At 47.6% G+C, this 23,865-nt stretch overlaps 1 long non-coding RNA gene across 1 annotated transcript in view; it reads left to right on the plus strand.

The window, feature by feature from the left end:
• Positions 1 to 23,865, plus strand: part of LOC134914423 (uncharacterized) — a 33,985-nt gene that overhangs the window by 7,982 nt on the left and 2,138 nt on the right. The window contains exon 3 of the long non-coding RNA XR_010177377.1: positions 44 to 202. This is a non-coding gene — a long non-coding RNA (uncharacterized LOC134914423). The remainder of the gene's footprint in view (positions 1 to 43; positions 203 to 23,865) is intronic.

A 23,865-nucleotide genomic window follows, 5' to 3' on the forward strand; every position in this document is an offset into this window, starting at 1 on the left:
ATATGGTAATATTATTCATCCAGTATTTTTAATGGCCCTGCAGCATTCCCACACTGAATGGCAGCTGCTGACATTAAGGAGCAGGAGCTCTGCAGACTGTCAGTGTTATACTGGGATTGAGATACGGTACTGGGCTATGATGTCACAGCAAAGTGACACACTCCCAATCTAAGAAATGAGACTTCTTCTCCCACCTGCTAAGGTAAGAAGCTGCATTGGATTTGCTTTTCTGTAGGTAACACAGGGGGAATGTGTATCCTCAACATAGGACGGCTAATATACATTTTTTGCCCCCTCAACGTAAAAAGGTGTCAAGTATAAAAGAGTGCATTATGGGCCTGATAGAGAAGTACGGTATTGCACCCCTGCAGAGAAGAGGCTGTGCAATATTGTAACACTAACATGCTAATGCTGCAGGAGGCATCTGTAGGAACAAGACACCTGCATGCATCACAGATCCAAGTGTGCGTCTGAAGCAGCATCGAATCACCATCAATTGTGATGTTCGCAGCTGTCGGCCATCTGAGTAAGCCTAAGCTTACTCAGACTGGCTGTCGGAACACCTCTGCTGAGTTCAGGAAGTCTGCATTCAAACACGCAGACCCTGAGCTCCCATGACTAGAAAATGGGTACCCCCCCGTTACCTCTCCCCAAACTCCGCAGCATGTCAGTCAATTTTGTGGATTCTTTAATCATGCACAGGTGAGTTAATATATTTTGCTGGGTCAGTAATTAGCCTACCAGGCTGAATGCAGTGACCCAAGATTTTTAAATCCTTCATAACCTTCATTACACAAAATACATATCTTTGAACATTAAAATAAATTTTCTGACAAAGTGGCCATATAAACTCCCCTTTTAAATCACAGCCATGTTGTCAACATCAACACTGATGGCCCAAATGGGACTGATCCACACCCCACAAGTACATTTAGACATGTTGCCCACAAGCAGTAGTGAACAGTATTTGCTAACGTAGAGCAGGGGAGGGCTACATGTGGCACTCCAGCTGCTGTGGAACTACACATCCCAGAATGAACTGCTACAGTGTTGTTGTTAGGGCATGCTGGTAATTGTAGTTTCAGAGAAGCTGGCGTACCACAACATACATCATACATCTTTATAAGCAGTAAGTGGCTATCTGCAAGGAGGAGCTGACAAATTAAGCTCTGATTACATCTTTGTTTTGTTTCACCTTCCACATTGGTAAATCATTTCATACAAGAAGGGTTTTCCTTTCCTACATAGATGTCCTGTGTCTCTATAATTTATATATTTTCAACCTCATAAGATGCGACCACTGATTTGGTAAATTGTCAACTTCAACCAAGAAAAATAGTTATTCAGTAGTTGTGGAACTGGAGAACTTACATAAATCAATCAATCTTTATTTCTTGTATCTTTAAAACCGTAAGGTTTGTATAAATGTAATTTACACATAGGATAAAATAGGAATTTAATACCTACCGGTAATTCCTTTTCTCGTAGTCCGTAATGGATACTGGGGAATAGTATATTACCATGGGGGTATAGATTGGGTTCACTGGAGCTTGGCACTTTAAGAAATGAATGGTGTGTGCTGGCTCCTCCCCTCTATGCCCCTCTTTGCAGACTCGGGGACATTTACTAAGCAGTGATAAGAGCGGAGAAGTGAGCCAGTGGAGAAGTTGTCCATGGCAACCAATCAGCACTGAAGTAACATCTATAATTTGCATACTATAAAATTATACAGAGCTGCTGATTGGTGGATGGGGCAACTTCTCCGCTGGCTCACTTCTCCGCTCTTATCACTGCTTAGTAAATGTCCCCCTAAGTCTAGGAACTGTGCCTGAGGAGACGGACATACTTTGAGAGAAGGAAATAACACATAAAGCTGTGAGGTAACGAACCAACACACAATAACAGCAAAGATAGAAGAGCTAACCATAACAGAGGAAAGCAACGCTAACTATGAAGGATAGCAACGCTAACCAAACATGGAACAGGCAAAGCAGTAGTAAACCCAAGCAAGAACACGTACAACCAGGTAAGCAGGAAAACGAAGCACAGAGGCGGGCGCCCAGTATCCACTATGGACTACGAGAAAAGGAATTACCGGTTGGTATTAAATTCCTATTTTCTCTAACGTCCTAGTGGATACTGGGGAATAGTATATTACCATAGGGACGTCCCAAAGCTCCCAGAATGGGTGGGAGAGTGCTGAGACCCCTGCAAAACCACCTGACCAAACTGAAGGTCATCCTTGGCAAAGGTGTCGAACCTGTAGAACATGTTCACACCAGACCAAGTTGCTGCACGGCACAACTGTAAGGCTGAGACGTCCCAGGCAGCCACCCAGGAAGGACCCACAGACCTTGTGGGTCCGAAATCTGTTAAGGCCCACTCTACTCATAAAGTGGGCTCTTCCTGGGCAGCTGCCCGAGGTGTCTCGGCTGTACGACTCTGCTGAGCAGCTACTTGGTCTGGGTCGAACATGTTTGCCAAGTTTTACAAGTTTGATACTTTGGCCTCTGATGACCTCAAGTTTGGTCAAGCAGTGTTGCTCTCCCTCACGTACTGGGAGCTTTGGTATCTCCCCATCGTACTAATATGGACCCCAGCATCCTCTAGGACGTAAGAGAAAATAGGATTTTGGTTACCTACCAGTAAATCCTTTTCTCGTAGTCCGTAGAGGATGCTGGGCGCCCGCCCAGCGCTGCATTTTCCTGCATTGGTTTTATAGTTCAGTACTGCCTGGTTCCTAGGTAAGTTCTGCGTTATTTACTGTTTCAGCTGTTGCTGAGTTGTTCCGGCATGTTGTCCGGATTTGCCTGTTGTATGAGCTGGTATGAATCTCGCCACTATCTGTGTAATTCCTTCTCTCGAAGTATGTCGTCTCCTCGGGCACAGTTTCTAGACTGAGTCTGGTAGGAGGGGCATAGAGGGAGGAGCCATCCCACACTATTAAACTCTTAAAGTGCCAATGGCTCCTGGTGGACCCGTCTACACCCCATGGTACTAATACGGACCCCAGCATTCTCTACGGACTACGAGAAAAGGATTTACCGGTAGGTAACCAAAATCCTATTTTGTGTGCAGCTGAGGAGGCACTGGAACAGTAACTCCTGTAGAAAGCAGCTTTTGCACTGCCTGCTGTAAGGAAACCCTGGCTTCCTGTGAAGCTGGTAAGCCTGACCTGAAGAATCTCAGAGGAGGGAGTTCCTGGAAATCCAGCCAATATCCTTGGGATATGAGGTCCCTCACCCAAGGTCCCGGCAGGACTCTGTCCATATGTGGGCGAAGTGTTGAAGGCGACCACTTACCTGAAAGTCGCCTTGTTGCTGGGGCCAACCATCACGTGGAGGGCTTCGTGGAAGAGGATCCTGAGGCCTGGTCCACAGGTCCAGCAGCTGCTGGTTTACGGCACATACCACGAGTTTCTCTAGCAGCATTGGAGGCACCTCTGGCTCTGCCTCTGAATCTGGCCACCTAAAAGGACTGCAGGGAGGGTCCAGGGTAGGGACGCCTGGCTGGTGGTGCGGCAGACTGCAGATATATAGATTCACCTGCAGTTGCCTCACTCATAAAGTTTGCACCATCTTGGATGTGTTGCAGTAATGTAACTATCTGGTCTTGAGGTAGTGTAAGCAACCCTTTCAGAATACAGGTTGAGTATCCCTTATCCAAATATTCCGAAATACGGAATATTCCGAAATACGGACTTTTTTGAATGAGAGTGAGATAGTGAAACCTTTGTTTTTTGATGACTCAATGCACACAAACTTTGTTTAATACACAAAGTTATTAAAAATATTGTATTAAATGACCTTTAGGCTGTGTGTATAAGGTGTATATGAAACATAAATGAATTGTGTGAATGTAGACACACTTTGTTTAATGCACAAAGTTATAAAAAATATTGGCTAAAATTGCCTTCAGGCTGTGTGTATAAGGTGTATATGTAACATAAATGCATTCTGTGCTTAGATTTAGGTCCCATCACCATGATATCTCATTATGGTATGCAATTATTCCAAAATATGGAAAAATCCGATATCCAAAATACGTCTGGTCCCAAGCATTTTGGATAAGGGATACTCAACCTATATCATCAGACCATTTTACCATGGCTCTAGAAATCTAGCCACATACTATGGTAGGGCGTTGGGCTACACCTGCCGCAGTATAAATTGATTTAAGAGTAGTTTCAATTTTGCGATCAGCTGGGTCTTTAAGGGAAACAGCCCCTGGTACAGGTAAAACAATCTTACGTGACAGGCTGGACACAGAAGTATACACTGTTGACAGGGTTTCCCAGACTTTCCTATCCTCTGTAGGGAAAGAGAATGAATGTAATACCCGTTTAGGGGTAATACATTTCTTGTCAGGATTTAGCCATGCTGCCCTAGCCAGGGAATCTAATTCCTTAAAAACCGGGAAGGTAGCAGAGGACTTTGGTTTCACATTAGAAAACAGTTCCTCTGTCTGTTCTTCCTCCTTATCAGGGATATTGAGTACCTCTCTAATGGCATAAATGAGGGCCTCAACACCCGGGGACAGGGAATTATCCTCGTCCATGTCAGCCTCTCCTTCCACAAACTCTGGTATTTCAGAATCAGAGTCAGATTGCAATAATTGTGGGAGAGTGTGTTTGTGAGAGACCAACAGGGGGGCTGGGTAAGCCTGCCTGTGGTCTGCAGCAGCAACCATAAATGTGTCTATAGTTTGTTTCAGGGTCTGTCTTTTATGCTTAGCCATAGCTAACTCTGAATATCTGAAATCATATAAAATCATATAGTCTTAAATGATTCCATCCACTCAGGTTCCTGCACATTACTAACTTGTGAAGGAATTGAGCATTGGGCACACATAAGAGACCCCTGTGAGGAAGCCTTGCATAAAGTACACAAACTTATTTGTAGACATGCTTGAGTAGAAATGACACAGATTAGTGTGAAAAACACAGTGCAGTATTAGTGAGATATGCACACTAACCCAGACTACCCTGGAGTGACAGAGAGATATGGGAACCAGCACATTACACCACAGACTGAGCCGCTGGGTGTCCTTAATGTGTAATTTTGCACACAGCGGTAGAATCGCTGTTTATAAGCTCCCCCCTCACTATAACCCCCTGGTAGCAGTTACAGTGGTGATTCAGTGGGTCTTGGAGGAGCTGTCGCCGTTTAGCCTCTGGTCCCGCTTCCGGGAAGCCCCGTCCCCATAATGGCGCGCAGCCCCTTTACATTTTTTTATACTGGCCATCTCCAGAAAGTGTGAAAACGAGTGCCCGCACCCCCCGTTCATCATGTTGCCAGTCTGGGTATCCAGTGGGCACTGCGGCCCGGAGCCAGGTGAACACTGTCCTTTCATGCCACCATTGTTCCCAGTGTAACACTCACCGCACCGACTTTGGCATCTGCTAAGGGGTGGCGGTATGCTGCCGGCGTGGGCTCACACTCTGGGAGTATGAGAAACATCACCTCAGGAGCTCAGTGTCCTGTCAGCTGGGATTACGAACCATTAACTGTTAGGAAGTTGGTCCGGTCCCCCCCTTAAGTCACACGACGCAGGCAGTCAACCAGTGCTGCCTGAAAATTACAAAAAAAATAAGATTTTAAACCTACCGGTAAATCTATTTCTCCTAGTCCGTAGAGGATGCTGGGGACTCCGTAAGGACCATGGGGGTATAGACGGGCTCCGCAGGAGATAGGGCACCTAAAAAGAACTTTGACTATGGGTGTGCACTGGCTCCTCCCTCTATGCCCCTCCTCCAGACCTCAGTTAGAGAACTGTGCCCAGAGGAGATGGACAATACAAGGCAGGATTTAGCAATCCAAGGGCAAGATTCATACCAGCCCACACCAATCATACCATGTAACCTGGAACATACATAACCAGTTAACAGTATGAACAAACCACAGTAACGGTCCAAGACCGATGTCAACTGTAACATAACCCTTAGGTAAGCAACAACTATATACAAGTCTTGCAGAGTTTCCGCACTGGGACGGGCGCCCAGCATCCTCTACGGACTAGGAGAAATAGATTTACCGGTAGGTTTAAAATCTTATTTTCTCTTACATCCTAGAGGATGCTGGGGACTCCATAAGGACCATGGGGTTTATACCAAAGCATCCAATCGGGCGGGAGAGTGCGTATGACTCTGCAGCACCGACTGAGCAAACGCTAGGTCCTCATCAGCCAGGGTATCAAACTTGTAGAATTTAGCAAAAGTGTTTGACCCCGACCAAGTCGCCGCTCGGCAAAGTTGTAATGCCGAGACGCCTCGGGCAGCCGCCCAAGAAGAGCCCACCTTCCTAGTGGAATGGGCCTTAACCAAATTTGGTACCGGCAATCCAGCCGCAGAGTGAGACTGCTGAATCGTATTACAGATCCAGCGAGCAATAGTCTGCTTCGAAGCAGGAGCGCCAATCTTATTGGCCGCATACAGGACAAACAGAGCCTCTGTTTTCCTAATTCTAGCCTTCCTGGCTACATAAATTTTTAAGGCCCTGACTACGTCCAGGGATCTGGAATCCTCCAGGTCACTTGTAGCCACAGGCACCACAATAGGTTGATTCATATGGAACGAAGAAACCACTTTAGGCAAAAATTGCGGACGTGTCCTCAATTCAGCTCGATCCACATGAAAAATCAAGTAGGGGCTCTTGTGTGACAAAGCCGCCAACTCTGACACTCGCCTTGCTGATGCTAAGGCCAACAACATGACCACCTTCCAGGTAAGAAATTTCAACTCAACCTTGTTAAGCGGTTCAAACCAGTGTGATTTTAGGAACTGCAACACCACGTTCAGGTCCCATGGTGCCACTGGAGGCACAAAAGGGGGCTGGATGTGCAGCACTCCCTTTACAAACGTCTGGACTTCTGGAAGAGAAGCCAATTCCTTCTGAAAGAAAATCGAGAGGGCCGAAATCTGTACCTTAACAGAGCCTAATTTCAGGCCCATATCCACTCCTGCCTGTAGGAAGTGGAGAAGACGACCCAGATGAAAATCTTCCGTAGGTGCATTCTTGGTCTCACACCAAGACACATACTTTCGCCAGATACGGTGATAATGTTTTATCGTCACCTCCTTCCTAGCCTTTATTAACGTAGGGATGACCTCTTCCGGAATCCCCTTTTTTGCTAGGATTCGGCGTTCAACCGTCATGCCGTCAAACGTAACCGCGGTAAGTCTTGAAATACACAGGACCCCTGCTGCAACAGGTCTTCCCTCAGAGGAAGAGGCCAGGGGTCTCCTGTGAGCATCTCTTATAGATCCGAGTACTAAGCCCTTCGAGGCCAGTCTGGGACAACGAGTATCGTCTGTACTCTTCTTCGTCTTATGATCCTCAACACTTTCGTGATGAGAGGAAGAGGAGGAAACACATAGACCGATTTGAACACCCACGGTGTTACCAGAGCGTCCACTGCTATTGCCTGAGGGTCCCGAGACCTGGCGCAGTACCTCTGAAGTTTTTTGTTGAGACGTGACGCCATCATGTCTATTTGAGGAGTTCCCCAAAGACGTGTTACGTCTGCAAAGACTTCTTGATGAAGTCCCCACTCTCCTGGATGGAGATTGTGTGTCTGCTGAGGAAGTCTGCTTCCCAGTTGTCCACTCCCGGAATGAAGACAGCTGACAGAGCGCTTACATGATTTTTCGCCCAGCGAAGGATCCTTGTGGCTTCCGCCATCGGACTCTGCTTTTTGTCCTGCCTTGGCGGTTCACATGAGCCACTGCTGTGACATTGTCTGATTGAACCAGAACCGGTAGGTTTCGAAGAAAATTCTCCGCTTGTCGAAGGCCGTTGTAAATGGCCCTGAGTTCCAACACATTGATGTGTAGACAGGACTCCTGGTCTGACCACAGACCCTGAAAATGTTTTCCCTGTGTGACCGCTCCCCATCCTCGGAGGCTCGTGTCCGTGGTAACCAGGATCCAATCCTGAATTCCGAACCTGCGACCCTCCAGGAGGTGAGCACTTTGCAACCACCACAGGTGGGACACTCTGGTCCCTGGGGACAGAGTTATTTTCCGATGTAAGTGCAGATGGGACCCGGACCACTTGTCCAGAAGGTCCCATTGAAAAGTCCTTGCATGGAACCTGCCGAAGGGAATGGCCTCGTAGGCCGCCACCATTTTCCCCAGAACTCGAGTGCATTGGTGAACTGACACCCTTTTCGGTTTTAGCAGTTCTCTGACCATGTTCTGGATGTCTTGGGCTTTCTCTATTGGGAGGAAGACCTTCATTTGTTCCGTATCCAGTGTCATACCTAGGAACGGCAGTCGAGTTGTCGGAATCAACTGTGACTTTGGTAGATTTAGAATCCAACCGTGTTGCTGGAGCACTCTCAGAGAGAGCGCCACACTGCTCAGCAATTTCTCTCTTGATCTTGCTTTTATCAGGAGATCGTCCAAGTATGGGATAATTGTGACTCCATGCTTGCGCAGGACCACCATCATTTCTGCCATTATCTTGGTGAAAATCCTCAGGCCGTGGAAAGTCCAAACGGCAACGTCTGAAAATAAGAATTTACTTACCGATAATTCTATTTCTCATAGTCCGTAGTGGATGCTGGGGACTCCGAAAGGACCATGGGGAATAGCGGCTCCGCAGGAGACTGGGCACAAAGTAAAAGCTTTAGGACTAGCTGGTGTGCACTGGCTCCTCCCCCTATGACCCTCCTCCAAGCCTCAGTTAGGATACTGTGCCCGGACGAGCGTACACAATAAGGAAGGATTTTGAATCCCGGGTAAGACTCATTACCAGCCACACCAATCACACCGTACAACTTGTGATCTGAACCCAGTTAACAGCATGATAACAGAAGGAGCCTCTGAAAAGATGGCTCACAACAACAATAACCCGATTTTTGTAACAATAACTATGTACAAGTAATGCAGACAATCCGCACTTGGGATGGGCGCCCAGCATCCACTACGGACTATGAGAAATAGAATTATCGGTAAGTAAATTCTTATTTTCTCTAACGTCCTAGTGGATGCTGGGGACTCCGAAAGGACCATGGGGATTATACCAAAGCTCCCAAACGGGCGGGAGAGTGCGGATGACTCTGCAGCACCGAATGAGAGAACTCCAGGTCCTCCTCAGCCAGGGTATCAAATTTGTAGAATTTAGCAAACGTGTTTGCCCCTGACCAAGTAGCTGCTCGGCAAAGTTGTAAAGCCGAGACCCCTCGGGCAGCCGCCCAAGATGAGCCCACTTTCCGTGTGGAATGGGCTTTTACAGATTTTGGCTGTGGCAGGCCTGCCACAGAATGTGCAAGCTGAATTGTACTACAAATCCAACGAGCAATCGTCTGCTTAGAAGCAGGAGCACCCAGCTTGTTGGGTGCATACAGGATAAACAGCGAGTCAGATTTTCTGACTCCAGCCGTCCTGGAAACATATATTTTCAGGGCCCTGACTACGTCCAGCAACTTGGAATCCTCCAAGTCCCTAGTAGCCGCAGGCACCACAATAGGTTGGTTTAAGTGAAATGCTGAAAACACCTTAGGGAGAAATTGAGGACGAGTCCTCAATTCCGCCCTGTCCGAATGGAAAATCAGATAAGGGCTTTTACAGGATAAAGCCGCCAATTCTGACACGCGCCTGGCCCAGGCCAGGGCCAACAGCATGACCACTTTCCATATGAGATATTTTAACTCCACAGATTTAAGTGGTTCAAACCAATGTGACTTTTGGAATCCAAAAAAAAACTACATTGAGATCCCAAGTGCCACTGGAGGCACAAAAGGAGGCTGTATATGCAGTACCCCTTTTACAAACGTCTGAACTTCAGGGACTGAAGCTAGTTCTTTTTGGAAGAAAATTGACAGGGCCGAAATTTGAACCTTAATGGACCCCAATTTCAGGCCCATAGACACTCCTGTTTGCAGGAAATGTAGGAATCGACCCAGTCGAATTTCCACCGTCGGGCCTTACTGGCCTCGCACCACGCAACATATTTTCGCCAATTGCGGTGATAATGTTTTTGCGGTTACATCCTTCCTGGCTTTGATCAGGATAGGGATGACTTCATCCGGAATGCCCTTTTTCCTTCAGGATCCGGCGTTCAACCGCCATGCCGTCAAACGCAGCCGCGGTAAGTCTTGGAACAGACAGGGTCCTTGCTGGAGCAGGTCCCTTCTTAGAGGTAGAGGCCACGGATCCTCCGTGAGCATCTCTTGAAGTTCCGGTTACCAAGTCCTTCTTGGCCAATCCGGAGCCACGAATATAGTGCTTACTCCTCACCATCTTATCAATCTCAGTACCTTGGGTATGAGAGGCAGAGGAGGGAACACATACCCTGACTGGTACACCCACGGTGTTACCAGAGCGTCTACAGCTATTGCCTGAGGGTCCCTGGACCTGGCGCAATACCTGTCGAGTTTTTCCCAACGGTTTATAATCATGTGGAAGACTTCAGGGTGAAGTCCCCACTCTCCCCGGGTGGAGGTCGTGCTGAGGAAGTCTGCTTCCCAGTTGTCCACTCCCGGAATGAATACTGCTGACAGTGCTATCCCATGATTTTCCGCCCAGCGAAGAATCCTTGCAGCTTCTGTCATTGCCCTTCTGCTTCTTGTGCCACCCTGTCTGTTTACGTGGGTGACTGCCGTGATGTTGTCCGACTGGATCAACACCGGCTGTCCTTGAAGCAGAGGTCTTGCTAAGCTTAGAGCATTGTAAATGTCCCTTAGCTTCAGGATATTTATGTGAAGTGATGTCTCCAGGCTTGACCATAAGTCCTGGATATTCCTTCCCTGTGTGACTGCTCCCCAGCCTCGCAGGCTGGCATCCGTGGTTACCAGGACCCAGTCCTGAATGCCGAATCTGCGGCCCTCTAGAAGATGAGCACTCTGCAACCACCACAGGAGGGACACCCTTGTCCTTGGTGACAGGGTTATCCGCTGATGCATCTGAAGATGCGACCCGGACCATTTGTCCAGCAGGTCCCACTGGAAAGTTCATGCGTGGAATCTGCCGAATGGGATTGCTTCGTAGGAAGCCCCCATTTTACCCAGAACCCTTGTGCATTGATGCACTGAGACTTGGCTCGGTTTGAGGAGGTTCCTGACTAGCTCGGATAACTCCCTGGCTTTCTCCTCCGGGAGAAACACCTTTTTCTGGACTGTGTCCAGGATCATCCCTAGGAACAGAAGACACGTCGACGGAACCAGCTGCGATTTTGGAATATTGAGAATCCAATCGTGCTGCCGCAACACTACCTGAGATAGTGCTACACCGACCTCCAACTGTTCCCTGGATCTTACCCTTATCAGGGAATCGTCCAAGTAAGGGATAACTAAAATTCCCTTCCTTCGAAGGAATATCATCATTTCGGCCATTACCTTGGTAAAGACCCGGGGTGCCGTGGACCATCCCTACGGCAGCGTCTGAACTGATAGTGACAGTTCTGTACCATAAACCTGAGGTACCCTTGGTGAGAAGGGTAAATTTTGACATGAAGGTAAGCATCCTTGATGTCCCGAGACATCATGTAGTCCCCTTCTTCCAGGTTCGCAATCACTGCTCTGAGTGACTCAATCTTGAATTTGAACCTCTGTATGTAAGTGTTCAAAGATTTTAGATTTTAGAATCGGTCTCACCGAGCCGTCTGGCTTCGGTACCACAATAGTGTGGAATAATACCCGTTCCCTGTTGCAGGAGGGGTACCTTGATTATCACCTGCTGGGAATACAGCTTGTGAATGGCTTCCAAAACTGCCTCCCTGTCAGAGGGAGACGTCGGTAAAGTCGACTTTTGGAAACGGCGAGGGGGAGACGTCTCGAATTCCAATATGTACCCCTGAGATATTACCTGAAGGATCCAGGGGTCTACTTGCGAGTGAGCCCACTGCGCACTGAAATTCATTGAGAACGGGCCCCCACCGTGCCTGAGCTTGTAAAGCCCTAGCGTCATACTGAGGGCTTGGCAGAGGCTGGAAAGGGTTTCTGTTCCTGGGAACTGGCTGATCCCTGCAGCCTTTTTCCTCTCCCTCTGTCACGAGCAGAAAAGAGGAACCTTTTGTCCGCTTGCCAACAAAGGACTGCGCCTGATAATACGGCGTCTTATTTTGAGAGGCGACCTGGGGTACAAATGTGGATTTCCCAGCTGTTGCCGTGGCCACCAGGTCTAAAAGACCGACCCCAAATGTCCCCTTTCAAAGGCAATACTTCCAAATGCCGTTTGGAATCCGCATCACCTGACCATTTTACTGGTAGAATTGGACAACGCACTTATACTTGATGCCAGTCGGCAATTATTCCGCTGTGCATCATGCATATATAGAAATGCATCTTTTAAATGCTCTATAGGCAATAATATACTATCCTTATCTAGGATATCAATATTTCCAGTCAGGGAATCCGACCATGCCAACCCAGCACTGCACCTCCAGGCTGAGGCGATAGCTGGTCGCAGTATAACACCAGTATGTGTGTAAATACCTTTTTTTGGATACCCTCCTGCTTTCTCAGCAGGATCCTTAAGGGCGGCCATCTCATGAGAGGGTAGAGCCCTTGTTCTTACAAGCGTGTGAGCGCCTTATCCCCCCTAGGGGGTGTTTCCCAATGCATCCTAACCTCTGGCGGGAAAGGGTATGCAGCCAATACTTTTTAAGAAATTATTAATTGTTATCGGGGGGAAACCCACGCATCATCACACATTTTATTTCTCAGATTCAGGAAAACTACAGGTAGTTTTTCCCTCACCGAACATAATACCCCTTTTTTGGTGGTACTCGTATTATCAGAAATGTATAAAACATTTTCCATTGTCTCAATCATGTAACGTGTGGCCCTACTGGAAATCACGGTTGTCTCTTCACCGTCGACACAGGAGTCAGTATCCGTGTCGGCGTCTGTATCTGCCATCTGTTTTTATATAGAGCTGACACTGTCACGTAATTTTCAACAGTACATCCACTCAGGTGTCGACCCCCTAGGGGGTGACATCACTGTTACAGACACTCTGCTCCGTCTCCACATCATTTTCCTCTTCATACATGTCGACACACACGTACTGACACCCAGCACACACACAGGGAATGCTCTGATAGAGGACAGGACCCACTTAGCCCCTTGGGGAGACAGAGGGAGAGTTTGCCAGCACACACCAGAGCGCTATATATGTATAGGGACAACCTTACAATAAGTGTCTATCCCTTATAGCTGCTTATATCTGTTATTTTGCCAAATAAGTGCCCCCCTCTCTTTTTTACCCTGTTTCTGTAGTTGCAGGATGCAGGGGAGATTCTGGGAGCCTTCCTACCAGCGGAGCTGTGTGGGAAAAATGGCGCTGTGTGCTGAGGAGATAGGCCCCGCCCCCTTCACGGCGGGCTCTTCTCCCGCTTTTTTCTGGAAAACTGGCAGGGGTTAAATACATCCATATAGCCCAGGAGCTATATGTGATGTATTTTTTGCCAACTAAGGTAAATTCATTGCTTCCCAGGATGCCCCCCCCCCCAGCGTCCTGCACCCTCAGTGACCGGAGTGTGAAGTGTGCTGAGAGCAATGGCGCACAGCTGCAGTGCTGTGCGCTACCTTATGAAGACAGGAAAGTCTTCTGCCGCCGATTTATGGACCTCTTCTTGCTTCAGCATCTGTAAGGGGGCCGGCGGCGCGGCTCCGGGACCCATCCATGGCTGGGCCTGTGATCGTCCCTCTGGAGCTAATGTCCAGTAGCCTAAGAAACCCAATCCACTCTGCACGCAGGTGAGTTCGTTTCTCTCCCCTTAGTCCCTCGATGCAGTGAGCCTGTTGCCAGCAGGTCTCACTGAAAATAAAAAACCTATTTAAACTTTTACTCTAAGCAGCTCAGGGGAGCCACCTAGATTGCACCCTTCTCGTTCGGGCACAAAATCTTAACTGAGGCTTGGAGGAGGGTCATAGGGGGAGGAGCCAGTGCACACCAGCTAGTCCTAAAGCTTTTACTTTGTGCCCAGTCTCCTGCGGAGCCGCTATTCCCCATGGTCCTTTCGGAGTCCCCAGCATCCACTAGGACGTTAGAGAAATTGGTAATGACAATCCTGTACAGAGAATCTCAGGTATTCCTGATGGGGGACATATATGGGGACATGAAGGTACGCATCCTTTATGTCCAGAGACACCATAAACTCCCCCTCCTCCATGTTGGCTATTATCGCTCTGAGTGATTCCATTTTGAATTTGAATCTTTTTATGTACAGGTTTAGGGATTTCAGATTCAAAATCGGTCTGACCGAACCGTCCGGTTTCGGGACCACAAATAGGGTTGAGTAGTAACCTCTTCCCTGCTGGTGCAGGGGAACCTTGATTATCACTTGCTGTATACACAGCGTTTGAATTGCAGCTAACACTACATCCCTTTCCGATGTGGAAGCTGGTAGGGCCGATTTGAAAAATCGGCGCGGGGGCACCTCCTCGAATTCCAGTTTGTAACCCTGGGAAACTATTTCCAGCACCCAGGGATTCAGGTCCGAACTGACCCAGGCCTGACTGAAAAGTCTAAGCCGTGCCCCCACCGGTGCGGACTCCCTCAGGGGAGCCCCAGCGTCATGCTGTGGGTTTTGAAGCAGCCGGGGAGGACTTTTGTTCCTGGGCACCTGCCGCAGCAGGTGCTCTCTTGCCTCTGCCCTTACCTCTGGCGAGCAAAGAGGATCCCCGACCTCTTTTAGACTTGTGCGACCGAAAGGACTGCATCTGATAGGGTGTTACCTTCTTTTGCTGTTGGGGAATATATGGTAAAAAATTTGATTTACCTGCTGTAGCTGTGGAAACCAGGTCCGTCAGCCCATCCCCAAACAATACATCCCCCTTATAGGGTAGTACTTCCATATGTTTCTTGGAATCCGCATCACCCGTCCATTGGCGAGTCCATAAGGATCTTCTCGCTGAGATAGCCATGGCATTGGCCCTAGAAGCTAGCAATCCAATGTCCCTTTGAGCATCCCTCATAAATAAGACTGCGTCTTTTATATGGGCTAGACTTAGGAATATAGTGTCCTTATCCATAGTATCAAATTGATCTCTCAGCTCATCTGTCCAAGCTGCAATTGCGCTACACACCCATGCCGACGCAATCGTCGGTCTTAGCACAGCACCCGTATGAGAATAAATACCCTTTAAGGTAGTTTCTTGCCTGCGATCTGCTGGGTCTTTAAGGGCCGCTGTGTCAGGAGACGGTAGCGCCACTTTCTTGGATAAGCGTGTCAGAGCCTTGTCCATAGTGGGGGGTAATTCCCAAATCTCCCTGTCCTGCTTAGGGAAAGGGTATGCCATAAAAATTCTTTTGGGGATCTGCGGTCTCTTATCCGGAGTCTCCCAAGCTTTTCCAAAGAACTCATTTAATTCATGAGATGTGGGAAAATTAATAATCTGTTTCTTTTCCTTAAACATGTGTACCCTTGTGTCGGGGACCGAGGGTTCATCCACAATATGCAAGACATCCCTTATTGCCACAATCATACCCTGAATAGTTTTAGTCACCCTAGGGTGCAATTTTACTTCGTCATAGTCGACACTGGAATCAGAATCCGTGTCGGTAGTAGTGTCTTGTGTTAAGGGATGCTTTTGAGACCCCGACGGGCCCTGTGAGTCGGTCCAATCTGAGGACCGCCTGATGTCCCCCCTAAACCAGCCTTATCCAGCCTCTTATGTAAAGATGCCACACTTGCATGCAACGTATGCCACATGCCCATCCAATCAGGAGTCGGCACAACCGACGGGGACACACCAATCATTTGCTGAACCTCCTCCTTGGAGAAGCCTTCCGCCTCAGACATGTCGACACACACGTACCGACACCCCACACACACAGGGATTTACCTATAAGGGGACAAAACCCCAACCAGGCCCTTAGGAGAGACAGAGAGATAAAGTATGCCAGCACACACCCAGCGCTTAAAAACACTGGAATATACAACCAGATAGCGCTTTTATATGTTTATGATCGTAATCTCCACTCACTGCGTCGCCAAAGTGCCCCCCTCCTCCTTTTTCCAACCTGTGAAGCTCAGCAGGGGAGAGAACAGGGAGCCAGCGTTTTCCTCATGCAGCCTCTGTGGAGAAAATGGCGCTGGTTAGTGCTGAGGATCAAGCCCCGCCCACCCAACGGCGGGCTTCGGTCCTTCATCATATATTAATAAAAAGGCGGGGGTCCGCGGATTTACTGTCCCCCAGCCTAATCCACTTTATATATGGCCAAAACGAGGTTTATTGCCGCCCCCCCCCCCCCCCCCCCCCCTGCACCCTTCAGTGCCTGCATTGTGTGTGTGACAGGGAGCAATGGCGCGCAGCTTACCTCATGAAGATCTGATGTCTTCTGCCGCCTGAAGTCTTTTCCTCAATACTCACCCGGCTTCTATCTTCGGCATCTGTGAGGAGGACGGTGGCGGCGCGGCTCCGGGACGAACCCCAGGTGAGACCTGTGTTCCGACTCCCTCTGGAGCTAATGGTGTCCAGTAGCCTAGAAGCAGTGCCCAACTTCACAAGCCAGCTCTGCTTCTCTCTCCTCAGTCCCACAATGCAGGGAGCCTGTTGCCAACAGGACTCCCTGAATATAAAAAACCTAACAAAATTATTTTTCCACAGAAAACTCTGGAGAGCTCTCTGCAGTGCACCCATTCTCCTCTGGGCACAAGATCTAACTGAGGTCTGGAGGAGGGGCATAGAGGGAGGAGCCAGTGCACACCCATAGTCAAAGTTCTTTTTAGGTGCCCTATCTCCTGCGGAGCCCGTCCATACCCCCATGGTCCTTACGGAGTCCCCAGCATCCTCTAGGACGTAAGAGAAAATAAAAATACATTTTTGAAGAAAATTCTCTGGAGAGCAACAGAATGCACCCGGCTCCTTGGGTACATTTTCAAAACTGAGTCTGCTAGGAGGGGCACAGAAGGGAGGAGCCAGCATACACTATTCATTTCTTAAAGTGCCCAGTTGACCCGATCTATACTCCATGGTAATATACCATTCCCCAGTATCCACTAGGACGTTAGAGAAATATTGTAAGGGTGTTGGGATAGTGAAGAATCAGTGAATTAACAAAATTGGGGATAGTGTTTCCTGCTTTTCATCTTCGACATAAAGGGATCTGTATCTTAATCACGCAGAGTTCACCCTTTAGTTCAGTAAAGCCAAAGAGATCACATATACTGTATTACAGAGGTAGGCAATGTGTGGCATGCTAACTCTTGTCAGGGCATGCTGGAATGTGTAGTTCCACAAAAGCAGGAGGGCCACAGGTTGACTACTCCTGCTGCATTAAATGCTTTATCACTCCGATAATACTGTTTATGAATTTATATTTATACAGGTTGAGTATCCCATATCCAAATATTCCGAAATACGGAATATTCTGAAATACAGAATTTTTTGAGTGAGAGTGAGATAGTGAAACCTTTGTTTTCTGATGGCTCAGTGTATACAAACTTTGCTTAATACACAAAGTTATTAAAAATATTGTATTAAATGACCTTCAGGATGTGTGTATAAGGTGTACAGTATATGAAACATAAATGAATTGTGTGAATGTACACAAGCTTTGTTTAATGCACAAAGTTATGGAAAATATTGGCTAAAATGACCTTCAGGCTGTGTGTATAAGGTGTATATGTAACATAAATGCAATTTGTGCTTAGACTTGGGTCCCATCGCCATGATATCTCATTATGGTATGCAATTATTCCAAAATACGGAAAAATCCAATATCCAAAATACTTCTAGTCCCAAGAATTTTGGATAAGGGATTCTCAACCAGTAATGTGTTTAGTCCATTGTTCATCCCAGGCATCATTGTGAAGTAGTGGATAAGTCCATAAATGAATTGCAGTGACTGTGTTCTATACACAGTATTTATTAAACTTCCACATGTGGCACGGTTAGTATGTGTCTTATACTGTACATGTATGAGCAACATGTATTCAATATTGCAAGACTATGTCAACAACAAAGTCTCATCAATTCAGGAATACAATTTGCCTTTGCTAATTGCATTTGATTTGTAAATGTAACTATTTACTTATACACTGCTTAATCTCTCTCACTTATACCTATAATATACTCTATATGACATTATTTAGATATACCCAAGTTATTTATTATATCTCAACTTGGATATGACATTGGTCAGCTCTGTGGTATGCAATGAATTTTGTTGCATGATATAAAGGATTTGGTGAAAAGGAAGGAAGAGAAGGAACTAAGCAATGCTGCTAATAAAAGGAGTGGGACAGAATGTACAAACCATTGAATGAAAGTAATCAGAACAAAGAAAAAAAAATGTTTAAGAGATTTACCTTAAAGTCAATGCATAAAATAGTTAATGAAAGGAGTGCTATATAGAATGTAGAATGTAAACTCTCACGAGTAGGGCCCTCTACCCTCATGTGCTTATCCTTTTCTTACTTTAATAATCCTCAACTGCCCAAATCACGCAGTTTTTTTGGCCACCTGGAACTTCTCTGTCATTTACTGGTGTAGTTATGCTTAGTTACCCTGTACTTGTCCTATATTGTCTTCAACTGTAAGTCACTGTTTTCCTGTTTTGATTATGTGCACATGTACTCTGTAATTGGGCGCTGAGGAACCCTTGTGGCGCCATATAAATAAAGGATAATAATAATAATATATGTGTTGAAATAAAAATTACTTTTCACAGCTATAAGCGCAGTTAGTATTTCAGTACACACATATTATATATATATATATATATATACATACATACACACACACACACACACACACACACACACACACTATATATATATATATATATATATATATATATATATATATTAGCGCTCTTTTCATTAACTATATTTACTTCTTAAACGGAGCAGCTCACACACCACCTAGCGCAAACTTTTCCCATTACTTAAAGTCAAAGCATGCATGGTACTATGTGATCTATTTACTAAGCCTTGGATGGAGATAAAGTGGACAGAGATAAAGTACCAGCCAATCAGCTCCTAACTGCCATGTTACAGGCTGTGTTTGAAAAATGATAGATAGGAACTGATTGGCTGTTACTTTATCTCCAGCCAAGGCTTAGTAAACAGACCCCTATATTTTTTATTTATATATTCGGTTGTCCATTATTGACCTATGTGGATAACCACCTGAAGGTTTTGCCCAAAACAGAAAAAGAAGTAAAACATGATGATTCCTAATGATACACAATTCCGGACAGTTTTTAGAAGATGTGAAGGGCAAAAACGAGATTTATGGTAAGAACGTACCGTTGTTAAAGCTCTTTCTGCGAGGTACACTGGGCTCCACAGGGAATGACATTGGGGGTGTAGAGTAGGATCTTGATCCGAGACACCAACAGGCTCAAAGTTTTGACCTTCCCAGAATGCCTAGCGCCGCCTCCTCTATAACCCCGCCTCCGCGCACAGGAGCTCAGTTTTTGTTAACCAGTCCAATGCAGTAGCAGGCAAAAGAGCCGACAACTGTTACTAGCCACAACACCTCATTCTTACGTCATGAGAAAGTGTCAGCGGCTAATGCCATACCAACCCAAAGAAGCTAAGTGCGTCAGGGTGGGTGCCCTGTGGAGCCCAGGGTACCTCGCAGAAAGTGATTTAACAATGGTAAGTTTTTACCATAAATCTCTCGTTTTCTGCTGCGGGGTACACTGGGCTCCACAGGCAATGACATTGGGGATGTCCTAAAGCAGTTCCTTATGGGAGGGGATGCACTGCAGCGGGCACAAGAACCCGGCGTCCAAAGGAAGCATCTTGGGAGGCGGAAGTATCGAAGGCATATAACCTTATGAACGTGTTCCCTGAGGACCACGTAGCCGCCTTGCACAATTGTTCAAGGGTCGCACCACGGCGGGCCGCCCAAGAAGGTCCAACTGACCGAGTAGAATGGGCCTTTATGGTATCAGGAGCTGGAAGGCCAGCCTGTACATAAGCATGTGCAATCACCATTCTAATCTATCTGGCCAGGGTCTGCTTGTGAGCAGGCCAGCCACGTTTGTGAAAGCCAAACAGAACAAAGAGAGAATCAGACTTCCTGATGGAGGCAGTTGTCTTCACGTAGATACGGAGAGACCGTACCACATCCAAAGACCGTTCTTTGGCAGACAAATCAGGAGAGGCAAAGGCTGGAACCATGATATCCTGATTAAGGTGGAAAGAAGACACCACCTTTGGTAAATATCCAGGGCGTGTCCTAAGAACCGCCCAATCACGGTGAAAAATCAGATATGGTGACCTACAAGACAAGGCACCCAAATCCGACACCCTTCTAGCAGAGGCAATAGCCAGCAGAAACAATACCTTAAGAGAAAGCCACTTAAGGTCTGCAGATTCAAGAGGCTCAAACGGAGACCCGTGCAATGCCTCTAAAACCACAGATAAGTCCCAAGGGGCCACAGGCGGGATATAGTGAGGGTGAATCCGCAACACACCCTGAGTGAATGTATGTACATCAGGTAAAGTCGCAATTTTTCTCTGGAACCAAACCGACAAGGCAGAAATATGAACCTTGATGGAGGCCAGACGAAGGCCCAAGTCTAGGCACTGTTGTAGAAAGGCCAAAAGTTTGGCCGTACTAAACTTGTAAGCGTCATGATTGTTAGATGCGCACCAAGCAAAGTAAGAATTCCAGACCCTATGGTAAATCCGGGCAGAAGCCGGTTTCCGGGCTTTCAACATGGTTTGAATGACCGCCTCAGAAAATCCTTTGTCCCTCAAGACGGAAGCTTTAAGAGCCATGCCGTCAAAGCCAACCGGGCTAAATCCTGATATACACAGGGGCCCTGAACGAGGAGATCTGGGCGCTGTGGAAGTAGAAGAGGACGCTCTATCGAGAGACCCTGACGGTCTGAGAACCAACGCCGTCTGGGCCACGCGGGAGCGAACAGAAATAGAATTCCTCCTTCTTGCTTGAACTTCCTTATTACTCTGGGCAGGAGTGACACCGGAGGGAACCCGTATGCAGCTGAAACTTCCATGGAATTGCCAGTGCGTCCACAAACGCTGCTTGAGGATCCCTTGTCCTTGCTCCGAAGACTGGAACCTTGTGATTGTATCGAGACGCCATCAGGTCCACATCTGGAAGGCCCCACCTGTCCGCGAGGAGTTGAAACACTCTCTGGCGTGTACGTCCTGACGACTGAGAAAGTCTGCTCCCAGTTTAGGACCCCTGGAATGAACACTGCCGATATGGCTGGCAGATGGCGTTCCGCCCACTGAAGAATCCGTGATACTTCCCTCATTGCCATGCGGCTTCGAGTGCTGCCTTGATGATTGATGTATGCCACCGTGGTGACGTTGTCCGACTGTACTTAAACAGGTCTGTTCTGTTTTAAATGCTTGGCCAAGTTCAATGAGTTGAACACCGCCCGCAATTCCAGAATGTTTATTAGGAGGAGAGACTCCTCCTTGGTCCACCTACCCTGAAGGGAATGTGTCTCCAACACAGTGCCCCAACCTCTCAGTCTGGCATCCGTCATCAGAAGGATCCAGTTAGAGATCCAAAAGGGACAACCCCTGCTCAATCGTTGGTCCTGAAGCCACCAGGTCAGTGACAGACGGACCTCCAGAGACGAGATCATTTGAGACCTGATCCGGTGAGGCAGGCCATCCCAATTGGCAAGAATTAGCTTCTGCAGAGGGCGGGAATGGAATTGAGCGAACTCCACCGTGTCGAAAGCTGACACCATGAGACCTAGCACTTGCATTGCCGAATGTATCGACACTTGCGGACGAGATAGGAAGCATTGAATCCTGTTCTGAATCTTCAGGACTTTCTCCTGAGACAAGAACAACTGCTGGTTGTGAGTGTACAACAATGCCCCCAGGTGCACCATGCTCTGAGCAGGGACCAGGGAAGATTTCTTCCAGTTGATGAGCCACCCGTGGGCTTGCAGAAACTGTATAGTCAGATCCAGATGGCGTAGGAGAATTTCTGGGGAATTTGCCAGGATCAACAAGTTGTCCAGGTACGGTAAGATCCTGACCCCTTGACGGCGGAGTACAGCCGTCATTACCGCCATGACCTTGGTGAAAACTCTCGGAGCCGTGGTCAAACCAAAAGGTAACGCCCGAAATTGGTAATGGAGGTTGCCAACCGCAAACCCTAGGTATTGCTGATGCGACACTGCAATGACAATATGCAGGTAAGCATCCTGTATGTCCAGGGAGACCATATAATCCCCAGGTTCCAATGCCAGAACAATAGAGCGAAGAGTTTCCATACGAAACTTGGAGACCCTCACAAATTTATTAAAGGACTTGAGGTTGAGAATGGGCCGTGAGGACCCGTTCGCTTTCGGGACTAGAAACAGCGGTGAATAGTACCCTTTGCCTCTCTGAGCCAGAGGCACCTGTACTACCACTCCTGTGCTCAGGTAACCAAATGAAGAGTTTTTGCCTTCACCTGAAATGAAGGGACATCTGTCAGGCAAAATCGATGAGGGGGACGAATCTTGAAGGATACGGCGTAACCACGAGTAATGACTTCCCGTACCCAAGCTTTGGAAGTGGTCCTCAACCATTCCTGGGTATACCCTAGAAGTTGGCCCCCCACCCTGGGATCCCCCAGAGGGAGGCCCACCCCGTCATGTGCAGGCTTGTCAGTGTTGGAAGCAGGCTGACGGGCAGCCCAGACCCGTTTGGGTTTGGGCTTATTGGGTTTGGCAGTGCAAACCTGTTTCAGGTACGCCTGACCTTTTGCTTTACCTGAAGGACGAAAGGAGCGAAATGGAGTACTCTTAGCCTTCGGCACCGAAGGAGCAGTACTAGGTAGACATGCTGTTTTAGCAGAAGCTAAGTCAGCCACTATCTTGTTGAAGTCTTCTCCGAAAAGAATGTCTCCCTTAAAGGGAGTACCTCCAGGGTTTTCTTAAAGTCCAGATCCACAGACCAGGACCGTCACCAAAGAATTCGGCGAGCCAAAATGGTCATGGTAGAAGCCTTGGCCGCCAGAATACCGGCATCAGAAGCCACCTCCTTAATGTAATGAGTAGCTGTGACAATATAAGACAGACATTGTCTAGCATGATCAGAAGCGTTGGAAGGCAACTCCGCCTCCAGCTCCTGAGCCCACGCTTCAACAGCCTCTGCAGCCCATGTCTCTGCAATGGTGGGCCTATGCGCAGCACCAGTTAGGATATAAATTGCCTTCAAGCAACCCTCCACGCGCCTATCCTTCGGTTCTTTCATAGACGTGACGGTAGTTACGGCAGAGCTGAGGATACCACCAGCCACGGCACCTGCGAATCCACTGGCGGGGGTGTTTCCCAATTTTTACTTGGCTCCACTGCGAGGGGGTAGCGAGCCAGCATCTTCTTGTGAAGCGTGAATATCTTTCCTGGCTTTTCCCAGGATTCCGGACGTATTTCAACTAAATGGTCAGAATGAGGTAAAACTTGTTTAACCACTTTCTGACGTTAAAACCTGTCCGGTTTCTTAGGGCAGCATCAGGCTCCGGGTCATCAGTAATTTGAAGAATGATCCTGATAGCCTCCAACAAGTCAGGAACATCCACCTGTGAAACAGATTCCCCATCAGAAGCGTCGGGATCAGAATCTGTGGGGTCAGTATAAACGCCATCCTCATCAGACGAGGAGTCTGGGACGTTGGTGGATTGTGAGGAAGTAAAGGCCCGTAAGCGGTTGTACCGGCAGAGGAGGTCCCATAGGGGGCGTTAGTCTAGTTACCAGCGTATTCAATAGCGTGGAGAAGGTAGCCCAAGGTGGGTCATTTTGAACCCCCGTAGCTACAGTCCCACTTGGGGGTAAGGATCCCCCAGAACCTGAACCCTCAGCTGCTGTTTTCCTCAAATGTGTCTGCAGCGTCCCCACCATGCAATGTAGGATCAGCCCCAGCACCATTGCCCTTTGTAGCTGACATATCTGAAAGCTCAATGCAAGGCAACACAGTACAATAT

This window comes from Pseudophryne corroboree, chromosome 1 (assembly GCF_028390025.1).
Source record: "Pseudophryne corroboree isolate aPseCor3 chromosome 1, aPseCor3.hap2, whole genome shotgun sequence".
Taxonomy (NCBI): domain Eukaryota; kingdom Metazoa; phylum Chordata; class Amphibia; order Anura; family Myobatrachidae; genus Pseudophryne; species Pseudophryne corroboree.